Source organism: Pelodiscus sinensis, chromosome 3 (assembly GCF_049634645.1).
Source record: "Pelodiscus sinensis isolate JC-2024 chromosome 3, ASM4963464v1, whole genome shotgun sequence".
NCBI lineage: Eukaryota > Metazoa > Chordata > Testudines > Trionychidae > Pelodiscus > Pelodiscus sinensis.
Window position 1 is genome coordinate 53,432,977 of NC_134713.1, and position 17,220 is coordinate 53,450,196.

At 44.0% G+C, this 17,220-nt stretch overlaps 1 long non-coding RNA gene across 3 annotated transcripts in view; it reads left to right on the plus strand.

Moving 5' to 3' along the window:
* The window catches only part of LOC142827591 (uncharacterized), a 42,982-nt gene extending 28,069 nt beyond the window's left edge, over window positions 1-14,913 (plus strand). For all 3 annotated transcript variants that reach the window (XR_012902272.1, XR_012902274.1, XR_012902273.1), the window contains exons 2-5: window positions 427-615; window positions 6,446-6,560; window positions 14,519-14,615; window positions 14,744-14,913. This is a non-coding gene — a long non-coding RNA (uncharacterized LOC142827591). The remainder of the gene's footprint in view (window positions 1-426; window positions 616-6,445; window positions 6,561-14,518; window positions 14,616-14,743) is intronic.
* Window positions 14,914-17,220: the final 2,307 nt, after the last annotated feature.

The following is a 17,220-nucleotide window of genomic DNA, read 5'->3' on the forward strand; positions in this document are numbered from 1 at the left end:
GATTCTGTGAATGATCCACGGTAAGTTAGAGACTGGCTGCAAATCTCAAATAGACAAGGGTGTGGCCAGAACATGATGCATTTTATTAATTCTCAGCTGGCAAATGATCACTTGGAGAAAGTAGATGCATTTGAGATCCTCCCCCACACTGTCTTTTACATTCAAACAATTGGTGCTAACTTTGGGCCAGCTTGTAAACCATTGATTTATTACTGGGGGAATAGCTTCCCTCAGCTTTGGAGAGAAAGGGCTAATATCTAATTTTTGGTTTTGCTGTCCAAGCTTCAGGTTAGTGTGCAATGATGTCATTTCAGAAACACAGGTTCTAAGACCGGTGTTAGAACTGGTGGGGCCTTATAAAGAACATAGGAGCTCTACCTGTTGTGTGTCTGTGTGTTCTTTGGTAAGCAACCTTTGGTTTCATAGTCTCTTCCAGTGGCCAACTGAAAGCTGTGAAAGGCTCTTGCTTGGGTTTTATTGTGCTGAGGATGATTTTCAATCACACTGCTACAAACAGACTGGAAGGTTCAAACTAGCAGTAAACAGCACTGCTTCATGGATCATGGGACAGATCATCTGTGCGTCAAACCCCTGCAGTGGTAGTGAATGCAAACAGTAAGTATATCTGAAATGGAAGTTGTCAGATACACAATGTGATCACAAATTATAAAGATAAAGATTGGAAGAGACCTCAGGAGGCCATCTGGTCCAACCCCTTTCTCAAAGAAGGACCAATGTCAGACAAATCCTTCCAGCTAGGGCTTTCTCAAGTTTGGCCTTAAAAACCTCTATGGTTGGAGATTCCACTCCTCCCTAGGAAACCCATTCCAGTGGTTCACCATTCTCCCAGTGAAATAGTTTGTCCTAATGTCCAGCCTTCACTCCCACATTGTAACTTGAGATCATTGCTTCTTTGTCTGTCCTCTGCCATCATTGGTATTAGCTTGGCTCACTCGTCTTTGGAACCCTCTTCAGGTAGTTGGAGACTATCAAATCCTGTTCTTTTCCCCTCCCCCCCCCCATTCTTCTCTTCTGAAAATATGTCCAGTTCCCTCAGCCTCTTCTCTTAAGTCATGTGCTCCAGCATCCTAATCATTGTCTACATCCTTTTTGTACTAAGGCTCCCAAAACTGGATGCAGTACTCCAGATGTGGCCTCACCAATGCCAAAGAGAGAGAATAATCACTTCCCTCAATTTTTCTGGCAATGCGCCTACTAATGCAGCCCAATATACCATTAGCCTTTTTGGCAACAAGGGCATACTGTTGCCTCCTATCCAGATTCCTGTCTACTGTAATCCCCAGGTCCTTCCCTGCAGTGAGGGAGGGATAGCTCAGTGGTTTGAGCATTAACCTGCTAAATCCAGCATTGTGAGTTCAATCCTTGAGGGATTTGGAGCACATTTGTTAGGGATGGCACTTGGTCCTGCTGTGAGGACTGGACTCAATGATCCCCTCAAGGTCCCTTCCAGCTCTGAGATGGTATATCTCCATATATTATATAGAACTGCCACTGAGGCAGTCAGTTCCCAGTTTGTAGCAGTGTGTGAGATTCTTCCATCCTAAGTGCAGGACTCTCCACTTGTTCTTGTTGAATCTCATATTTCTTTTGGCCCAGTTCTCCAATTTGTCTAGGCCACTCTGGAGTCTACCTCTCCCCTCCAGCATATCTACCTCTCCCCTCAGTTTAATGTCATCCACAAACTTGCTGAGGGTGCAATCCATCCCCTCATTCAGATCACTAAAGAAGATGTTGAATAAAATCAGCCTCAGGGCATAGGGCACTCCACTCGATACCAGCTACCAACTAGACATCAATCTGTTGATGACTACCCATTGAACCTGACAATCTAGCCAAATTTCTGTCCAACTTATATTTCATTAATCCAAGCCATAGTTTCTGGCAAGAATACTCTGGGAGACCATATCAAAAGCTTTGCTAAAGTCAAGATGCATCATGTTGATCACTTTTTCCATATCCATAGAGCCAATTATCTAATCATAGAAGGCAAGTAAGTTGGTCAGGCATGACTTGCATCTGATGAATCCATGTTGATGATCCCTAATCACCTTTCTCTCATTCAAGTGTTTCAAAATGGATTCCTTGAGGACCTGATCCATGATTTTTTTTTCAGGGACTGAGAAGAGGCTGATTGGTCTATATTTCCCTGGATTTTCCTTCTTCCCTTTTTTAAAAGATGGGCACTAAATTTGCCTTTTACCAATTGTCCAGGATTTCCCCCATCTCAGTTTTTTTAAAAACAATAGCAATGGCATTGCAGTCATATCGGCAATCCCTCTCAGCACCTTCAGATGCATTGGATCTGGTCCTATGGACTTGTGCATGCCCAGCTTTCTCCAAATAATCTACCTCATTCACCTGGGCTACTGCTCTATAGCAGATGCCAACCACATCACTCTTGTTGCTCTCGCCTCTAATTTTAAACCAAAGATTCTCAACAGGCTTTGCTCCAGTTTCATGCTGGCGCTCTAAGTGATCATATTGCTCTTTTCTACATGATACACCTCTTTCACCTTTTTTCCCTGATTGTCCTTCCTGAACATTTTATACTCATCCATAGAATACATGGACTGGAAGGGACCTCGAGAGGTCATCGAGTCCAGTCCCCTGCCCTCAGGGCAGGACCAAATACTGTCTAGACCATCCCTGATAGACATTTATCTAATCTACTCTTAAATAGCTCCACACATGGAGATTCCACAACCTCCCTGGGCAACTTATTACAGTGTTTGACTACCCTGACAGTTAAGAACTTTTTCCTAATGACCAACCTAAACCTCCCTTGCTGCAGTTTAAGCCCATTGCTGCTTCTTCTATCCCCAGAGGCCAAGATGAACAAGTTTTCTCCCTCCTCCTTATGACACCCTTTTAGATATCTGAAAACTGCTATCATGTTCCCCCTTCAATCTTCTCATTTCTAAACTAAACAGACCCAATTCCTTCAGCCTTCCCTCATAGGTCATGTTCTCTAGACCTTTAATCATTCTCGTTGCTCTTCTCTGGACCCTCTCCAATTTCTCCACATCTTTCCTGAAATGTGGTGTCCAGAACTGGACACAATACTCCAATTGAGGCCTAACCAGTGCAGAGTAGAGTGGAAGAATGACTTCTCATGTCTTGCTCACAACACACCTGTTAATGCATCCCAGAATCATGTTTACTTTTTTTTTTTTGCAACAGCATCACACTGCTGACTCATATTCTACTTGTGGTCCAATATGACCCCTAGATCCCTTTCTGCCGTACTCCTTCCCAGACAGTCACTTCCCATTATGTATGTATGAAACTGATCGTTCCTTCATAAGTGGAGCACTTTGCATTTGTCTTTATTAAACTTCATTCTATTTACCTCAGACCATTTCTCTAATCTATGACAGTGCTCCAGTCATTAGAGTTACCCCACCAAGTCTCTGTTACTCCAATCATATCATAGTTCCTTGACTCTGCCAGGGCTTCCAAATCTTCCTATTTGTTTCCCAGGCTTCTTGCATTCTTGTACAGGTACCTTAGAGAATTCACTGGTTGCCCGACATTCTCCGTGTGAATCAGGAGGCCTCTCCTCCTCCTTAGGTCACAATGCCCTGGTGAACATATTTTAAAGCTCTCCTCACTAGCTTAGCAAGCCTGCCTGTGATTATCTATAATAGCCTTTCCAAATCTTAAGCTCTGTCTTCAGTTATCAATTTTTTTTCCTCTGAAAAAGCTATTTTTCCCCTTAGCTCATAAATAGACAATTTACCCAATTTCTTTTTCTCGTGTGTCAGGATACTGTCTGTGTTCTCTGCACGCACTCTGGCTCTGAAATCGGCAGAAATTAACGCTGTACACATGGCACACTGTACCAGTAGCAAGAGAGATCTAGTAAATACCAGGACTGATGATATCTTGAGAGCAGCTAGGGAGTAGGTCTTTAGGCAGCAAAAGTGTTATCCTGGGTTTTAAAATGACCACTGCAATAAAGAGTCTCCAGGTTTGCCTATAAAAATATATTTTTCCTAGAGCTTAGCTTACTAATTGACAGAAGATGCCTTAAGGAAGGATGATAGCAATAAAAAAGCACTATCTAATTTTTATTTCTTTTTCTAAATTAAAGAAAAAGCCTAGTCTCTTGGAATTCACACAAACTACCCTTGCTCTGGGGTAGGTCTTCCAGATTCCAAAGCCAGAAGAGAGACAATTGTGGGCATCTGTATAACCTCCTATATAGCACAGGCCATTTAACTGCTGCAAAATAGTTTCTAGAGCTTATCTTTTACAAAAAGCACCTTATTTTGCTTTTGAAATTCAGTGATGGAGAATCCACTAAGACTGTTGGTAAATTGTTCCAATTGTACTCTGTGTTACTCTTTCTATGAAAAGTGTAACCATGTAAGTGAAATAAAGTTTTCTTTCCAGTATGAATTTGTGTTACTCTGGATGAAGAATTAGATTATTATTGTACCAAAGATGTAGGAGATGAACAATGAATATTAGGTGTAAATAGGAAATTCTTAATGAATTCTAAACAAGTAGGTGATGGTGATGGCCTATTCCAGTAAATAACTGTAACAAATTCTAACAGCTCCTACAGTGATGTATGTCAAAGCCTCTGGCCCAGCTCTTTTTTTTTTTTTTTTTTTTTTTCCCTAGTTAAGTTTGCAAATTGCCTTCCTCAACCTCCCAAAATTGCATTTTTTTGCTTTGCACTCACAAGAATTAACATTGGATGCTAATCTGAAAACTTGCAGTTGTAACTGTCTGGCTGCAGATATGAACAGTAGAAAGACTGGTATTGTCATTTCCATTATGGGTGTACATTTAGTGACTCTAATCTATCCCTTTAAAAAAAAATGTCCAAAAATATTTCAAGAAGAGTTAGGTGCCTAAGTGCTTTTGAAAAACTCGCTAAGTACAGGTTGAACCTCTCTAGTCCAGAACACTCTAGTCTGGAAACATCCATCATCCAGAATGATTTTAGTTAGCTAGATGTTCACTTTTCATGGGTGCAGCTAAGTTTCTCATGGTTACATAATGGTTGTTTATAGTCACCAACCCTAGCTCTCAGTATTCTGTGCTCTTATTTAGAGAACATTTAGGGGCAAATTAGAGCTAACAGCCCAGTAAGCAGTGGAAGTGATGGTAATGCTGCTAAACAGTATTGACCTCCCATGACCTAGAAAATTCTCTAGTTCAGAATGAGCAGGTCCTGAGGGTGCCAGACTACAGAGGTTCAACCTGTACTCAGATGCATTCCAAAACATGTAAAAATGTAAGTACCACTGACTTTCAGTAAAACATGGGCACTAACGAGCCTTTTTGGAAAATGAGAATTAGGCATTTTTGAAACATTTTACCCTAGACATAATGCAGACTAGGAATGTTAAATATCAACTAATTGACTAATCGAATAGTTGATGCATTTTGCATTGACTAGTCGATAGGGTGCCTCTGTCTTTGAAGTGTAGCAACAGCCCTCAGGGCGAAAGCGCTGCGTGGAGCCAGGGATCAGCTGGGGACTCCTCCACTGTCCCAAGGCTTCGTGCGGTGCTGCCACTTTGAAATGCCATGAGGAGCCTGACACCGAGCTCCCCACAGCATTTCAAAGCAGCAACATGGCACAGAGTCCCCAGTTAATCCTGGCTTCCATGTGGCGCTGCCACTTTGAAACACTGCAAGGAGCATGATGCTGGGCTCCCCACATCATTTCAAAGCAGCAGTGCCGTATGGAGCCCAGAATCAGTGGGGGAGTCCCCAGATGATCCTGTGCTCCATGTGGTGCTGCTTCTTTGAAACGCTGCATGTAGCCTGGGGACACCCCAGCTGGCCCCAGGCTGCACATAGTGTTTCAAAGCGGCAGCACCGGGTGGAGCCCGGAGTCAGGCTCCAGGCGGAGCTTCCACTTTGAAATACCCCATCTGTCTTTCTGATAAAGGCAGCAAGGAGGGAAGTGGGCAGTGACTAGTCAACTAGCCTGTTGACTAGTCCTTCACATCCCTAATGCAGACTTCGGTATTTCTATCTGATATGTTACAAAGACCAGAAATTTGGCTTGTGGGTGAATGATCAACAGCTTTCTTCTGAGTTCAAAATCATTAATGTTCAATTCAGAATATGTTTCAACTGCCAATTTTGTATCTAGCATGTTTAAATTTCAGTGGGGGCTAAATTCCACACTCGATTGCACATATATACAATTTTTCTTGTCTTTAAGGGGAATAATGTGTATCAGGCCATATGTCTTATCACCAATTGTAATTGCCAATGCTATCATTTTTTATGGTTTATCAAGTGAAGAAGTGGAACAAGCCTCACATTTTGCATCAGAGAGAACTTCTTAAAGTTCTGTTTGTTTAGGCTGTTAACTAAGAGTAAAAGCCCAAATTTCTAACCTAACATTAGGCACCTTCTATCTTCCCTTGAAAATTTTTCCCCCATTTCTTTACAGGGGAGAGCAGGCTGTCCCCAGTTCAACCCTTATTTTTAGAATTTTGGCTACTGAGTTGGCAGGATGCAGTGATGCAGATTCCAGATGAAGAAGCTAGATCTAACGAGTTTTCAAGGTAAACTGAAATCATAGTAATGTCAGTTTGGGACTAAATTTAGCACTCCTTTGCAGCCCTGTGGGATACGCGATTTGAGTGTTGGTGACACTGACTGGAGGGGGGGGGGCTAATAATTAGTAGTTAAAGCGCTAGTTGGAGGCCCACTCAAACTAACTCAGTTATTGTGTTACACTAATGCAGATAGATCCTTTTTTGTTAATCTCCCAAAGTACAGATTTATCTCTTCCTCCCCTCCTCCTCCCCCCCCCCCCCCCCCAAGCACATACCAAACGAGAACAGAAAAAGCACAGGAGTGGTAACAGAATTGCATGTTCAAAAATGAAAAAGTTCGGCAAGTACAATAATATTGTATAGGCAAGCAGAAAGTGTCCAGTTACAAGAACAGTTGAGGAGAAGACAAATAACAGGATATGGTTTGTAGAATAAATAGAAGGAGACAAGTCTTAAGGAGTTTCCATGACTCATTGCTGGGCTACGGTAACCAAAGCGGCACAAAGAAATTATTCAAAGGGATGTAAGTAAAATGGATGCAGAAGAAATAAAAAGGAGGATGAACGCTTTGTAGGGCTGAGGAGACAGGGAAATGGATGAGCTGGAATGATGTCATGGAGAGATACCTTTCTTGGCCAGACATGTGGAAAATTGAGGCACATAGATTATAGTTCTGTTTATGATCCTTTGCCAGCAACTTCTTGTTTACAACACTGAGGGTTAAGAAAAGATGACAGCTGTACCTTAATGTGACAGGAAATCTTATTTTGCAGTAAGTCTGGTCGGTCTGGCAAGGGGTCAGGTCTGGTCGAAATGGAAGCATGTAAAGGTTTTAAAAATCCCATAGGCATGTGAAGAGAGCAGATTAGTTTCGGAAAATGAGATGGAATAAAATCTCCCTCTTCTTTTCCAGCTCTGTGACACAAATAATGTGAGAGAGCTCTGCAAAGATTCAGTGCTAGATGCCACAAAAACATAAATTAAAATCTGTAACTACACAATCAGAGTATTTTAGAAAAGTATTTGCTTTGGCTTTTTCTCCTGGAGAGAATCAGAGTGAAATAGTGAAATAAACAGTTTTCTGACTAAGATACCTTCGTATTGCCATGGGGATATTTTGCACACTAAGGAGTGAAAGGAATGAACAGATGATAAAGCAGCATAGTGGATCCTGACAGAACTCAAGGTACAGTGTGTATCTTTAGAAATGAGCTGTAAAGGATATATAACACACAAAGAGCATTTCAGGATTAATCAGTAATGTGAGACGAGATTATTCTGGAAGTCAAATGAGGACAGAAGAAAACATACTACAGTTAATTTTAGAAGCCCTGGGCCTACTGTGTCTCTTCCTGTAAAAGGGCATTATTTAATGGGCATTCAAACACTTTTATTAACCTGCTTTTTATTTTTTCTCCATGGCCTAAACACAACTTTGGAGAGCAACCAGGTGAAACTTCCACTGAAGTAAGTTGCAATTGTGTGCTTACTCCAGGGCTGCACTTAGTTCTATGACTCTTTCTCCTAACTGAGTAACAGCCTTGCAAACTCAGAGCCAGACTGGCCAGGTAAACCAAGGGCTCAAAGTGATGCCTCCCCAGCCATCGGTCTGATCTGCACACAGCGTAGAATGCACTAGCTCTGGACAGGAAAGTACTCACTCACCTGTCACCTTCTCCCACAAATAAAAAGGAAGAGTTGCGGGGCAGGGAAAGATTCAAGGTTTGTGCAAAGATGGGAATAAAGTGGGGTTTCAGAACTTATTGTGAGTAACTTGCTCATCCCAGGCTCCCCTCCACATTGGTCCTCCTTTGATCTCACTCTCAATATTCTGGACTCCGTCAGTTCCCATGTTGCAGCCTATTGGTTTCCTCCAGCCAAGCAGCACATGGGGACTGGACTGGGGGCAGGAGGGCAATCACTTGCCCTAACCATAAATGTTTATAATACATTGAGTAAACTCAGCTGAAATTAACTACATTCATGTGCTAGCTGTCAGTGATCATCATGGTCACTTTGCCTTTATATTTTATCTCCTTCCTCCATTCTTCAACTGCCTTCTCTTTTTTTTTTTTTTTTTTTTTTTTTAAGCTTATAAGTTTGTCCAGTTCCTGCATTAGAATATTTCTCTTCCAAATGAGTTATTGGGCTTTTATGCCTCCTATTGCTTGTGCAAGTTCATGTGCAATATAGTCTACAGTTTGGATGTTGGGCATTTTGCAACCCCTCCAGTTTGGCTTCTGAAAATGTACATGGAGGCATACATGTTTTATTTTCTCTTTGTTGAACTCAAAATATGCTATAATGGCTCACCCTCCTGAGAGCCCAAAATTCCAGAATTCTATGGGCAGTTGTGCTTTGTACTTGAAACTCAGGGTTGCTCTTTTATGACAAATGTTTGCAACCTTCATAGTTTGAGCACCACTGTGTACCTGCTATCATGTAAAAGATACACTATATTTCAACAATCTTTAACTTCAAGTGCAGCAAAATAGAAATACTGTAGACTTCTCTGGCTAGGCAAAGAATAAGCTGTTTAAAGAATATGTTCCTCATCCATCAAATAATAAAATATAGATTTAAACTCTTCTGTTCATTAGGCATTCCTTTTGCTGAAAACAGATCTGCTTTATTAATAGTAAGTACTTCTTATTATGTTTCAGTTGCTCTCAAAGCACTTTATATAGGTGGCAAATATCACTACTGCCACTTGACAGACAAGGAAACTGAGAACCAATGAGGAAAGTGACTTGTCCACGGTCACCTGAATCTCAGTGGCAGAGCTAGGAATAAAATGCAGTCTCCTGAATGCTAATCCATTGATCTGGCCACATGGCAAAGCCACCAAGCCCTATGCCTTTAGTACCACATTAGTACAGGTTGTACCTCTCTTTAATGACAAGGAATCCTGTAGCACCTTATAGTCTAACAGATGTATTGGAGCATAACCTTTTGTGGGCAAAGACCCACTTCATCAGATGCATCTGACAAAGTGGGTCTTTGCCCATGAAAGCTTATGCTCCAATACATATGTTAGTCTATAAGGTGCTATAGGACTCCTTGTTGCTTTTGCAGATACAGGCTACCCCGCTGATACTTGACTCCCTTTAATGAGACTCCCTGGTCCGGCAACATTACAGGTTGCCCGTGGTCCGGCATGGATCATGGATGTTCTTGGATCACAGAGCCCAGGAAGAGGGAAGTCTGGTGGCAGGGCAGGAGCACCATAAGGGGCACCAGCAACTCAGCCAGGAGCCCAGAATGTGTGTTTTTGGGGGAGGACAGATGGCATGGTGGGGAGTTCTGACCCCAGTGGAGCTCCCTGGCTCCAATGGCTAGGGAGCTCTAGCCTGGCTAGGGCCAGGGAGCTCTGGCCTCATCCCCGTCCATGAAGCTCCAGCCACGTTCTGGTTCCAGTGGCCAGAGAAGTCCAACCCAAGTCTCAATGGCAGCCAGGAAGCCCTGGCTGCACAGCTCTGGCTGTGGCGTTCCAGCCCCAGGGGCCTGAGGCAGCAGCAGCAGGGACAAGCTGGAGCCCTGGCCACAAGGGAAGGGACCTTCCCTGGTCCAGCAAATCCCCTCGTTCAGGACCAGTCAGGTCCGGTGGGCACGAGATCAGCAAGGTTCAACCTATAATGCTTTCATTTTTGTGAAACCTGTACACTGTTGGTTCTTGGGACCCCAAAGATTGAATTAGCAGCTGTGAGAAGAATACCTTTTAATGGGTCATGCATTTAATATTTACATTAATAATTGTATCTAGTCCTCACAATGTAAAGTAGGTTTTGGTGTCTTCAGTTGAGGGTTTGTCTAATAGAATTAAACAAGGGTTTGATGAGAATACACATCATATATTATTACTAAAGTTCAAAATAGCATTTATTATCTTAAAACTGGCAAAGTGTTCCTAGATTTTTGTCTCCTTTACACCTGAAGAAAGTGAGATACAGGCAGGGCAACTGACTTGCCCAACTCACACAGCAAACCAGTGACAGAGCTGGGATTAGATCTCAGCTTTCTTAAGTCCTGGTATTGTGTTCCAAACTTTAGCTGACATTGCATCGTCTCCAGAAAAGTAATAGAAGGCAGATTAATGGATAACTAACAACAAATAATATGATGCCATGACAATTAAAATTTGCAGTGAGCATCTCCAAATGCTTTGTAGCTTGAGGTGAAGCACATATGATCAATTTCATATAGCTCTTGTGTACAAGGAAATCCATTGAAACCATTTCATTACACTGAGAAAATGCAGATATCTGTACTTAATTTACTATTTTTCTTTAGTAATTGTCACTGGTTTTTTTTCTAAACTTGTATACTCAAAGCCTGATATTTTTTTCAGGATCACTTGCTGAGTAGCTAGGACTTCAGCTGAGGTTCAGGACTTCTTGAAGTATATTTGTTTCCTCCTGTGGAATCACTCACTTGGCAGCCCTTTAAAGCAAGAATTTGATCTCTCCAAACTCCACTTTATAAAGGGGTGCAGAAGGAATGCAAAAAGTAAAGTCAGAGACAAGTAACACTTGGGTATCTGCCAGCTGGAACAAGGGAATTTCCCTTTCTTACACTCATCGCATCTCCTTCCAATATGTATCAGCAAGGCATGTGGGCCAGCTCACAATATGTTCACACTCAACCTGCAGCATGGCCAGGCTGTTCAGCAGGCACAGATTGTTCTACAACTGCTCTCACGATCTGTAGGAAGAGACATGAGCAGTAATTTTCCCTATCTGCTTGGGAAGGAAGAATGCCAACATGGGTGACGATGTTGGTGCTGATATGCATGTTTAATTTCCATTGCTGCTGCTGTATCACTCCCCCAGTAAATACATTCTGCCCACTCAGCTAAATCTATCTCTCCTCAATAAAGCAATTCTGTCCTCATTCAATTCTGCCCCATCACTTTGCCAGGCAGGGCTCCTGCTTCTGTTTTTTTCTATACTTAGTCCACAGGTTCCTCCCACAGCTTGGTCGTTGGCTCCTCTCTCCCATTTCTTGCCTGCCAAATAAGATACAGAGGTCATTTTGCTCCTTCTCCACAAATAGTATCACTTACTCCCTGCCTCCTCCTTCCCACCAGAGAAGATCTAAATCACACTTCATAAAATGAAGCCATCTTCCCCTGTGAGTTTCACAGCCTATTTGAAGTGGCCATCCTAAAGTCAGTGAGACGTGCAGGCATTCGGTGTCTCTGAAAGTCAGACCTACGTTATTTGGGAAGTACCTGACTCCTATTAGGCCATAACCTTGTCAGGAGTTTGCAGATCATCTCTCTTGGACTACAGGCAGTCTCCGACTTACGCGGATCCGACTTATGTCGGATCCGCAGTTACGAACGGGGCTGCCCCAGAGTACACGGACTGCGGGACCTCGCGGTCCTGCCGCCCGTGTACTCTGGGGCTTTCTCTGCGTCTCCCTGGTCTGCAGACCAGGAAGACGCAGAGCAAAGCCGCGGAGGGGCTCGGGCAGCCCAGGGGCGCCTGGGCTGCCCGAGCCCCCCCACCCGACCCCCCCCCCGCGGCTTTGCGAAGCCGCAGGGAAGCCGGCAGCGAGACAGCCCAGCCGCGCCTGGACTGCTCCGCTGCCGGCTTCCCCGAGGCTTTGCAAAGCCGGGGGGGGGGGGGTCTCGGGCAGCGGGGCACCCCAGGCGCACCTGGGCTGCTCCGCTGCCGGCTTCCCCGAGGCTTTGCAAAGCCGCGGGGGGGCTCGGGCAGAGGGACAGCCCAGATGCCCCGCGGCTGTCCCGCTGCCGGCGTCCTCAGAGGCTTTGCTCCCCGTCTCCCTGGTCTGCTGGTCTCCAGCAGACCAGGGAGACAGGGAGCAAAGCCACCCCTTACTGAAGTCTAGGTATACCACATCCACCGCTTCTCCTTATCCACAAGACTCGTTATCCTATTAAAGAAAGCTATCAGATTGGTTTGACAGGATTTGTTTTTACAAATCCATGCTAGCTGTTCCCTATCACCTTGCCACTTTCCAAGTGTTTACAGACAATTTCCTTAATTACTTGCTCCATTATCTTCCCTGGCACAGAAGTTAAAGTAACTGGTCTGTAGTTTCCTGGGCTGTTCTTATTTCCCTTTTTATAAATGGGCACTATATTTGCCCTTTTCCAGTCCTCTGCAATCTCTCCTGTCCCATGATTTTCCAAAGATGATAGCTAGAGGCTCAGATACCTCCTCTATCAGCTCCTTGTGTATTCTAGGATGCATTTCAACAGGCCCTGGTGACTTGCAAGCATCTAACTTTTCTAGGTGATTTTTAACTTGTTCTTTTTTTATTTTGCCTTCTAAAACTACCCCCTTCCCACTAGCATTCACTATGTTAGGCGTTCCTTCAGACTTCTCGGTGAAGACCGAAATAAAGAAGTCATTCAGCATCTCTGCCATTTCCAAGTTTCCTGTTACTGTGTCTCCCTCCTCACTGACCAGTGGGCCTACCCTCTCCTTGGTCTTCCTCTTGCTTCTAATATATTTATAAAAAGTCTTTTTGTTTCTCTTTATTCCAGTAGCTAGTTTGAGCTCATTCTGTGCCTTTGCCTTTGCCCTTGCCTCTGCATTCCTGTGCTGTTTGCCTATATTCATCCTCTGTAATTTGTCATACTTTCCATTTTTTATGAGACTCCTTTTTTATATTTAGATCATGCAAGATCTCGTGGTTAAACCAAGGTGGTCTTTTGCCATATTTTCTATCTTTCTGACACATTGGAATAGTTTGCTTTTGGGCCCTTAACAGTTGTTTTCCCCCTCAGTCTCGATTCCCATGGGATCTTACCTATCAGCTCTCTGAGCTTACCAAAATCTGCGTTCCTGAAATCCATTGCTGTTCTCCCTTCTACCCTTTCTTAGAATTGTGAACTCTATGATTTCATGATCACTTTCACCCAAGCTGCCTTCCACTTTCAAATTCTCAACTAGTTCCTCCCTATTTGTTAGGATCAAATCTAGAACAGCTTCCTCTCTGGTAGCTTTTTCAACCTTCTGAAATAAAAAGTTGTCTCCAATGCAGTCCAAGAACTTATTGGATAGTCTGTGCCCCGCAGTGTTATTTTCCCAACATATATCTGGATAGTTGAAGTCCAGATGAATATCACCGCACTTCATTTGCATAGGTAAAGAGCAGCTGTTTTTGCGCAAGAGGCTTTTGCGCAAAAATGAGCAGTGTATTGTTCTTATAGTTTCCTGTTTGTGATTTTAAAAAAATGCAGCATTTCAAAGTGTAAATTTATTTTAGTGAATATTATATTGAACATGAATTGGTACAGAAATGTACCTGATCTGAAGAGCACTGTAACCTAAGATTTCCCTAAATAAATGTCACATCATAAGAGTTGCAATGAAAAAAGTGGGGAATTTCAAAGTATTTCAAAGAGCATTTGAATAGGTAGCTGATCTGTGACCAGGATTATGGCTGAAGGCAATTCTTTTTGATGAAGCAGAGTTTTTCTGAACTCTTTTCTCGTGAATCTGCAATTATTTAGAATGTCAAATGATATGATAAATATTTTGAAGATACAGATATTTTGAAGAAAAGATGTTACAAATTGGAGATACAACCACACGACAGGAACTCTGGAGTGAATGTGTATGAGTCCTGGTACAATTTAGAGAGAAATCAACAAAATAATGTAGTTATTTTTTTACATAATTCTACATTTGTAATTTCATCTTTCATGACAAAGAGATTGCATAACAGTACTTGTATGACTATGAGGTGAATTTAAAAATATTGGTTCTTTTGGGGGGATTTACAGTTCAAATATTTGTCATAAAAATAAGGATAAAGTGATCACTATATATTTGTATTCTTTGTTCTAATTATAATTAATATATTTCAAATGTAAAAACCATCCCAAAATAATTAACTATATGTTGTTCTATTATTTTTAACATGATTAATTGTTATTAATTTTTTAAATTGTACGATTAATTGCCATTCATTTTTTCATTTCTTGACAGCTCTGTGTTCAAGTCACCAGAGGTTTGATGCTTCTTTACCAGACTTTCTGTTTCTGGGTTTCCAGCATGAGATGTATCCATTTTGATTGCTACAGAGGTTGTTGTTTGTTTGTTTGTTTGTTTGTTTGTTTTCTTGCAACTATTGAGATAGCCAGGCAAAATGGTGGAATTATGTCCAGGGTGGTGCCAAACATCTCACTGAATTTTGGCTAATTTGCCTTTCAGAAGTCACCAGTTGATGCTGACTGTGTGGAAGGTTATCAAGAATGGCTCTGGACGTATTCCGAGGGATTTCTAATTGTTCTTTGCTGAAGAGGAAGAGATCTGGGTTGGCATCTCTGTTCCTGCAGACAGAACGAAACATGTCTCTATGGGTATGTCTACACTACCCCCCTAGTTCGAACTAGGGGGGTAATGTAGGCATACCGAACTTGCTAATGAAGCCCGGGATTTGAATTTCCCGGGCTTCATTAGCATAAAGCCGGCGCCGCCATTTTTAAAAGCCGGCTAGTGCGAACCCCGTGCCGCGCAGCTACACGCGGCACGGACTAGATAGTTCGGATTAGGAAGCCTAATCCGAACTATCTAGTCCGTGCCGCGTGTAGCTGCGCGGCACGGGGTTCGCACTAGCCGGCTTTTAAAAATGGCGGCGCCGGCTTTATGCTAATGAAGCCCGGGAAATTCAAATCCCGGGCTTCATTAGCAAGTTCGGTATGCCTACATTACCCCCCTAGTTCGAACTAGGGGGGTAGTGTAGACATACCCTATCTTTCTCATGAAAAAGAAGGTATGTGTCTTCATTTAAGGACAGTTCCAAAAGTGCCTCACCCATAGTATCTATTATACAATTATAGCCCAACATCATGTGGTAGCTATTGAAATCATTGATATATCTAGTCAAATGATAATTTATGAACAACGTGGGAGAAGGCCAATCTGTTTCTGGTAATTTAGGGTATGTCTACACTACAAAGTTAGTTCGAACTAACGTCCGTTAGTTCGAACTAACTTTCATAGGCACTACACTAGCGCTCTGTTAGTTCGAATTTAATTCGAACTAACGGAGCGCTTAGTTCGAACTAGGTAATCCTCATTCCATGAGGATTAAGCCTAGTTCGAACTTTCTAGTTCGAATTAAGGGGTGTGTAGCCCCTTAATTCGAACTAGTGGGAGGCTAGCCCTCCCCAGCTTTCCCTGGTGGCCACTCTGGCCAACACCAGGGAAACTCGTCTGCCCCCCTCCCGGCCCCGGACCCCTTAAAGGGGCACGGGCTGGCTACGGTGCCCGTGCCAGGTGCAAGCCTGCCAGCACCCAGCTAGCAGACCCTGCACCTGGCACGGCTCGAGCCAGCCACCCGATGTCCCCCAGCCCTCCCCCTCTTCCCGAGACCAGGCTGGTGGCTCCCGGGAGCTTGCCCGGGACCGCAAGAGGCGGGCACCCGCCTGGGCTAGTGCGGACATCGTGGACCTCATCCACGACCTCCGCACTAGGCACAGGAAGATGGCCGGGTAGGGCAGGAGAGCTGCCAGCCTGGCCACCCAGGCGCAGGTGTGCATGAAAATCAAGGTGGTCCACTGAGACCCCCAACCCTGAGCCCTGAGCTTACAATGGCCGTCCTGGGTCAGACCAAAGGTCCATCTAGCCCAGTAGCCGACAGCGACCAACCCTAGGGACCCTGGAGGGGATGGACCGAAGACAGTGACCAAGCCATTTGTCTCATGCCATCCCTCTCCAGCCTTCCACAAACCTTGGGCAGGGACACCACTCCTACCCCCTGGCTAATACCACTCCATGGACCCAACCTCCATGACTTGATCTCACTTCTCTTTAAACTCTGTTCTAGTTCTAGTCTTCACAGCCTCCTGCAGCAAGGAGTTCCACAGGTTGACTCTTTGCTTTGTGAAGAACAACTTTCTGTTATTAGTTTGAAGCCTGCTACCCATTGCTTTCCTTTGGTGTCCTCTAGTCCTTCTTTATGGGAACTAATGAAGAACTTTTCTGTATGCACCCTCTCCACCCAACTCCTGCTTTTAGAGACCTCTATCCTGTCCCCCCTCAGTCTCCTCTTTTCTAAGCTGAGAAGTCCCAGTCTCTTTAGCCTCTTCATATGGGACCTGTTCCCAACCCCTGATCATTGTAGTTGCCCTCCCCTCTCCCAGCCTCTCTCTTCCCCTCTCCCACCTCCTTTTCCCAGTCTCCCCCAGTTTTGTTCAATAAAGAGAAATTGTATTTTTTAACACAATTGTCCTTTATTTTGTACATCAGGAAGGGGGGCTAGGGAAGGGTAAGTGGAAGGACGTGAGGGAGGAATGGGGTACAAGCCCCCTATGGGGAGGACTGGGCTGGCTCTGTGGGCTTCTGGGGGTGGAACCTCTCCTGCGGCCCCCCCAATTGTCCCCTCTCCCCAGATGGCAGCCTGCGGCAAGTGCAGCTGGTCTGATGGCCAAGTGCTGTGATGTGCCCAGTGTGGGTAGTCCGGGCACTCCAAGCCAGTACTGCTTTGCACGTGGGGCACCCCTGAGAACTGTCTGTCCGGGGTGGGGGTCAGGACCATTTAAGCGCAGCCCTCGGCTAGCCTGAGACAGCATCTCCACGCTCTAAGTCCTCCTCTGATGCCCTGCCGGCACTGCTTCCGGCCATCCTTAAGCCTGGTTCAGGGTCCACTCTGTGTGGACATGCTAGTTCGAATTAGCAAAATGCTA